We start from the raw sequence: 7,036 nt of genomic DNA, 5'->3' as shown, positions 1-7,036 counted from the left end.
GTTCTGGCGCTGCTCTTTTGTGCGAGGGGTGCATTTTGTGGTGATAGCCCCGCGGTGCCGGGGGCTCCCGGCGCAGCCCTGCTGCGGGACAAGGGCCGTGCCTGCCTGGCCCCCAGTGCTCGCCGGGGCTGTCCTCCCCGCGGGACACGGGAGCTGGCGGCGCCGCCCACGCCTGACTGCCCCCCGCTCCCCCCCCGCCCGCCGTCCCCGTGTCCCCGTGCCCGTGCCCGGGCTCCGCCTCGCGCGTTCAGCCACCCGCTGGCAGCAGAGGCGGGGCTCTGCTGCCCTGGCCGCCCCAGCTGTCCCTGATGGGGCTCGCGACCCTCCTGCCGGCCCGCTGGGTGATGGGCGGCAGCTGCCGGCCCCGGGGCCGGGACGAGCGGCAGCTGTGGGGGGCGGGCACGAGCTGCGGGCGGGACGGCCGTTGAGGGCAGCTCGCGCTGGGCTGTGCTGCGAGGCGGGCGCTGCTGCTGGGTCCGGCGCCGGAGGAGGTGAGCAGGGTCGTGGAGCACGCTCGGGGCTGGGGGTGCCGTGTGAGGTGGGGGTCCCGGGCCACGTGGCCGCTCGGGGCGTGCTGGGATGGGACAACTGCTCTGGGGTAAAGGCGGTGGGGCTGGGATGTGATGGGTGAGAGTGACACCCTGGGGATGAAGCCCTGTTGGGGGGGCGGGGAAGGGCAGGGTGCCCGCTGGGGCTGGGTTACTCCTTGTCCCAGGTGGAGCCTAGTTGTTGCTCTCGGGCTTCCCTTAATTGCTCTCTGCTCTCCAGAACATGTGTTTAATCTGCGCTAGATTTCCCTGGAGATTATTATTGTGCTGTCCAGTTCTTTCTGTCCTGCAGAGCCCCAAAAACACCAGAAACACCTTTGTTGTACTTTGGAGTGTTCTTTGAGTGCTTCCTTTTGTGCTCCAGCTCTTTCTGGGCCCTTCGACCTTGGTAGGACCCCTGTAGTCTCTGCAGAGCCCCTTCCTGAGGCCTCAGTTCTGCTCCAGAACCCTCTGTCTGTTCTCTGACCTTGTTAGTCCCTCGGTGGTCTCCCCATGCATGTCCTTTGCCTGGAAATACAGAGCTAGTACCCGCCTGGGGAGCCACTAATTCCCTTCTGTGCACTCACCGCCTCTTTTTTTTTTTTTTTTTTTTTTTTTTTTTTTTTTTTTTTTAAATTTGCTCTAGGTGCTATGCAGTTCTGTGTATTCCCTCCTGGGAAGTACTTGTGTTACAGATGCAGCAGTTTAGTTTGATATCCTGATTTGCCCTGAAGGGATTGCCATCCTGTTAGAGCAGCCACAGCACATGCAGGCTCGAACCTGTTACAATGCGTTGGGATAGCGTTCCCTTCACAGCAATGTCTCTGAACCATGAGCTTGTGGACACCAAACGCCAGGGTGACAGGATGAATGTAAATAGACCGTTAAAACAAGTAGCAAGGAGCCTTGAAACGGAGTTACCTGTTACAAACTGGAGCTACAAAAGAAGGGACCATCTGCACGGTCAGCAAAACCTGGAAGAACCGCCCCATAACCAGGTGTTCTTGGGAAGCATCCGCTCCAGGGGCAAGGTATATTCCGGTCGGGGACAGAGGGACAGCGCGACCATTGACTCGGTCACCGCCGCCTCGAGAAACCCTCCACCTCAAAAGAAAGAGCAGCAGAGCAGCAACGCATGTGCAGGTATGTAGAAGATAGGTGAGACAAGCTAAGCAATGCTGTAGAAGTTGAGTTGCAAAATGCCCTAGAGAGGTGGCACATGGCAATGGTCCAAATCATGAGTTGACTGAGCTGCTAGAGGCGCTAGCTTTGTGGAATCATCTTTATCTTAAATGCTACTTTTGCAAATTCTTCTGATGAGAGAGGATGGGTGAGCAAAGGGTTGCTTGCATATGTTTCATTTTTCCATGGTGGCTCATTGGCAGTAGTTAATGTAAAGTCTATGATTACTAAAAACCTAAAGTGAGATATTAACCATGAAATGGTGTTAGAGGGGAAGTGTTATCATTTGGAATCTTCCTCGGCCAGTATTTACACAACAAAAAACTAACCTGACTGGGTGACTTGGAGTAATGGGATGTAACAGGGACTGAGTAAATGAGAGTATGAGAACAGGGATTGCACAGATTTCCAGCAAAAGTGCTTTTATTTCTGTATGCTTTGCGTGCTGTTTCTGCTCTGTTCTCATCTGTATGGTAAGAGCTTCCTTTGCTGTGCTGGCGTGGTGTCTTTCTGCCGCTTAACGTGGTTAGGGATAGACAACAGATGTTTTTCATGATGTTGATGTGTGTTGATGGACTGAATATGTTGATGACTAAATAAGAATTAAGTATAAAGTTTTTGAAGAACTTTGTTATTTTTCAGGTTTTCATCAGACTGTTGGGTGCTGAGGATTTCAGTGTGGCAGTGCTCAATTCCTATAAAACTAGCCAGCTTGTCTGCAGCAAAGATCTTTCAGTATGCTAGATAGTGGATATTTTTTTTTGCCTGTAGAGTCTTTGTGCAGTCTAAATACTTCTACCACAGCTATTAATGACTAGAGGGATTACTGTAGCGGTGGACAGCCCCGTGGAATGAAGATGCTCTTGCTCCTCCTGTTCCGTCCTCAACAGGTGAACACATTTATGGGTTTTGTATTTTCCGCCTGTGGTTGTCTTGTGTTTCATTGAGGGAGCTGGGATTATTTAGTGTGGAGAGGAGGAGGCTCGAGGGAGATCTTATTGCCCTCTACAGCTATCTGGAAGGAGGCATTAGTGAGACAGGGGTTCATCTCTTCTCCGTAGTAACCACGTGTAGGACAAGAAGAAATGGCCTCAAGTTGCACCAGGGGAGGTTCAGTTTATACATTAGGAAGAATTTCTGCATGGAAAGAGTAGTCGAGCATTGGAACAGGCTGCTCAGGGAAATGGTGGAGTCACCGTCCCTGGCAGTGTTGAAAAAAAACATGTAGATGAGGCACTTAGGGACATGTTTTAGCAGGATGGTGTTGAAGGGTTTATGGTTGAACTCGATGATCGTGAGGGTCTTTTTCAACCGTAATGATTCTATGATCCAGCCAGTAATTCTGCGTTAGACGTTCACTGCTACCGCTTGCTAGATCTAGATCGCACAGAACTCTGATTCTTTCTCATAAAATCAGAACAATTTGGTACCACACATCCCGCTGGGTTCCAATTTTGTGATGATGATCCAAGAAGATGAAAGTTTGTATCCAAGATAAGTTGTGAATATAATAGGTAGATAAACATAGTCATACCTTTTCCCCTAAAGGCTGCCCATCCCTTTTTAAAATCATTGCTATCAGATCTTGCTACGACTAACCAGGCTAAGTAAATCTAAACTGATGTTCCTCTGCCCTGATGGAGAGTACCAGCTCACATTAGGAAGAAATTTTGTGTGAAGGAAGGAATGGCAGTGATGTGATTTTTCTAACCTTGTTCCGTTCTTGTTTTTCAGGTATAGAATATAACTTTGAGCAGGGCTGGGGCAGCACTTTGACAGGGCCCCGTGAGCGTTGTTTTTGCCATTTGAGGTAAATATGAAAACTTGCCTGTGGTGGAACTCAGCTTCTATCTCGGCTTTCCTGTGCGGCAAGTTGCTGAACACGAGTACTTGCTGCCACCAAGACTGAGAAATACTGTTTTTTATGGTGTGGTCTTTTTTGTTTGTTTGTTTTTTCTCTTCTACTGTAATGTAATTTTAAAGTCATTCTGTACTTAAGTTACAGTGTAACTTCAAATATTTCATTTGTTTCAGGAACTTTGCAGAGGAAATCTGTGCCTCTCCTTGCACAGATATTGTGTACCAGTGTCAGACTAGCTTATTAATTTTGCCAGTACTGATCAAATTGTGCCGAAGCTGGCTTCATTTTCCTTGGTCTTGCCTCAGATATTAAAAAGAAGTATCTGCATCGTGCTGTAGTCTACAATTTGCATCATAGCTTTGCTCTCTTTCGCTCATGTCTGGTTGTTGCTCTCATTCTTTGTGCTGCTGTAGCACATCCACACTGCGTGGCACTAGTGCAGGAGGCGTTGGTTGGGGCTGGACATCCTTGCAGCCACCGTGTAGTGAGGCTGTGTTTCTTCTGCTGCTGCTGCTCTATGCTCCCGTGTCTTCATGGTGCCCTTTCACGGTTTTATTTCCTGTATTGCCAAGGATTTGGGCCTTTCTGAATGGCCAGATCCGTTGTTTTCCTTGTGCCAGCAGTTCTCATTTTGGGTTACACGCGGGGCTACTAAGGGGCGCTCTGTCTCTCCAACCTCGTGGCTATTTGCGGCTTTTCATCTTTGTGGCTGTTACTGAGGCCTCATCAGCTGCTCCTTCCTCTTCTGAGGGCTGTCTTGTTTTGCACTTTCCTGATGTCCTGCCAGGGTTCTCTTCGATGTGGTCACGCGATCTTGGGTCCTTGCTGGCCTCTTCCATCGTGGGCCATGGCCTTTGATTCTCTTCTGGTCTTATCCAGAACATGAGCGCTGCACACTTGTGATTTCATTAGGCTTTCTGGTGCTCAGCATCTTAGATGTGGCTGTAGTTCCTTTTGCGTAGGGTTTTTCTCTATGTTTGTGCCTGTTGTGTGTGTGTGCCTCTGTTTTTGAGGCTGGAACTGCCTTGTTGGTACATATTCACAGTGGTAGTGTGTAGAGTGTGACAGTGAGGTACTGGAATGGTGATTGCTCAGACACTCTGTGCGGCACTTCCAGTTCCGGTTGCCTTTTTGCTTTGTTGCAGATGCAGAGCAGTGTTCTGCGCAGACCTTGGGGAGATGGAGGAAGAAAGGGTTGTGCCCTAAGAAGAAGGTGAGCTGGACAGTTGCTGTTGTGAGGGGAGTGTTGTGATTGGTGGGTCCCCTGATGAACTTTTACTTTGTGCATGCAGGTGTGGAGGAATGTGACAAGCAGCTTGGTCGTGTCTCTGGCAAGCACAGCGAGGTGAGTGTCACTCCATAAGAGGGATTGGAGTGTAGGATGAGCGTCTTGCTGACGCCATCCTCATTGTCCACTGTTGTTCTGCTTCTACAGGTGCTGCTGTGGCAGCTTCCCCGTGGTGACAGAGCCCGGCAGTTGGCAGGGGCAAGCAGAGCAGGTAAAGGCGCAGGAGTGAACACTCCATGGGAATGGGCTGTGGTCTTGCTCACATCACTGCAGCACGTGATTTCCCTGTCTTTGCAGAATCTTTCAGCAAGTTGAGAAGAGGAGCGGTTGGAGTGCTGACAAAAGGTGAGAAAGACCATTGGTAGCTCGAAGACAGTGCGACTGCCTTTGAAGAAGGATGGAGACCCAGAGTACTGCAGACGCTTAGCTGATGGCAAAGTGTGTTGGGGGTGTCCTGACTGTGTGTACTGCCATTGAGGGCAGACCGGAGGCATCATTCGGATGAGCATAGCATGTGAGGCAGATGCAGCACAGTGCATATGTTGGAAAATGAGAGCGGAGAGCTCCCGCCTGTCTGTGGTTTGTATTGCAGCTTTGCTTTCTTTTGCTCAGGTCCTAGTACCGCTCGTGTTGTTTGTGCTCCCAGAGCACATCCTGCACTGCGCAGCACTAGCGCAGGAGGTATCTGCTGTCTTTTGTCAGGCCTCGCTCACCAGCATCGCACTGGCGGATGGCGGCTTGTTCTGTGCAGCCAGATGAAATGGACTCTGTCATTTGTGGTTGGACATCTTTCCAGCCCTCATTGTGGCCTCACCAGTCACTGTTGCTCCRGGCTTTTGCTCCACCACCACTCTGGGCTCTTGTGCCTTCCTGGCCCCCTTTCACAGTTTTATTTCCTGTGTGATCAAGGTCTTGGGCCTTGCTGGCTTCCTCTGCATTCCTGTTCTGGACCTCACTGTCCCCTTTCTGCCACAGGCAGTGGTATTTGACTCTCTGTTCTTGTCCAGAACATCAGAGCTGCACAAGTGTGCTCTTGTGGAGCTTGCTGGATGGTGGTAGCTTGTGTGCGTCTGTTCTGGGGCTGGGGGAGCGATGTAGTCAGGGTAGCAGAATAGAGTAGTTTAACCCTGAAATATTTTGGAGKTGGGATTTCACTAATTTTAAACCCAAGTTTATATATATATTATTATATATACACACACATTTTTTTTCATTTTTTAGTATAGCCTATGAGTAATCCTGGTTTGTATTTTCACACTGTTAAGGTGAAAGCTTGGTTTCTGAAGCCTTCAGAAGAAGCTGCCTGCTTCAAACCAGGCATGAGGAAGATGCAAGCACATCTACACGAAATACATGCCCAGCCATAACGGTTTGTTTTCAGACTGTAATAGAAGTGATGCTGTTTTAGTAAAATAAAAAAAGAAATGGATATGCTGGAAAGTAGAACGGTCTGTTTGCTGAAGAAAGACATCCTTGTGGCGCCAATGCGCATGGGCCGAATGAAGATCGCTCTGCGCATGTGGTCAAGGGGCTGACTCCCCGCCTGTGTGCAAGGGACTCCATCACTCACCCTGTACTTTACTGCCTTCACGTGGGAAGAAGGCTGTACAGTGTCAGCACAAGGTGGGCGCATGTGCATTGCGACCCGGAGCACTGACTTCAGCCATCCTGTAGCTACGAGAAGTACTGCAATGGTTAAGGCCCATGCACGCATGCACACTGCCGCTGCCGTGCTCAGCACTGCTCTCCTGTGTCCAAAAATAAATACTCCAGAGACAGGGCGTGTGTGCAGCCTACGTTCCCACCCCTAAGGCAGCACTTACACATCCAGAAAGTAAAACCAAGTGAAGCAGACAGCTACCCCAGATGGGAGACGTCATCTTAAGCTCCTGGAAGGTGCCAATAGGGACTAGACAGTAACATTTTTCTTGCACCCCCTTGGAAGGAACTGCTTGCCTCAGTCCAGGTAAGGATGGTGGATACACACACATCTATATAAAATAGGGGGTTTCTTATCGCAGAATGGTTGAGGTTAGAAGGGACCTCTAGAGATCATTTGGTCCAAGCTCCTGCTCAAGCAGGGACAGCTATCCTTTCAACATGAACAGGCACTACAGGCACTGTTGTAAAAAATTCCTGTTCGACTACAGGCACTGTTGTAAAAAATTCCAAAAAAAA

The 7,036-nt window shown here is 49.8% G+C and overlaps 1 long non-coding RNA gene across 1 annotated transcript; it reads left to right on the top strand.

Moving 5' to 3' along the window:
• Positions 1 to 5,153: 5,153 nt before the first annotated feature.
• Positions 5,154 to 6,287, top strand: LOC112959748. Its single transcript, XR_003251659.1, has 2 exons — positions 5,154 to 5,203; positions 6,124 to 6,287. It is a non-coding gene; the product is annotated as an uncharacterized LOC112959748 (long non-coding RNA).
• The last annotated feature ends 749 nt before the right edge of the window (positions 6,288 to 7,036 follow it).

The sequence above is a fragment of the Nothoprocta perdicaria genome, unplaced genomic scaffold, assembly GCF_003342845.1.
Source record: "Nothoprocta perdicaria isolate Ctin4 unplaced genomic scaffold, notPer1 scaffold_12, whole genome shotgun sequence".
NCBI classification, from domain to species: Eukaryota; Metazoa; Chordata; class Aves; order Tinamiformes; family Tinamidae; genus Nothoprocta; species Nothoprocta perdicaria.
Note: the sequence above shows the minus strand (reverse complement) of the source record. Positions and strands in the feature narration are given on the sequence as shown.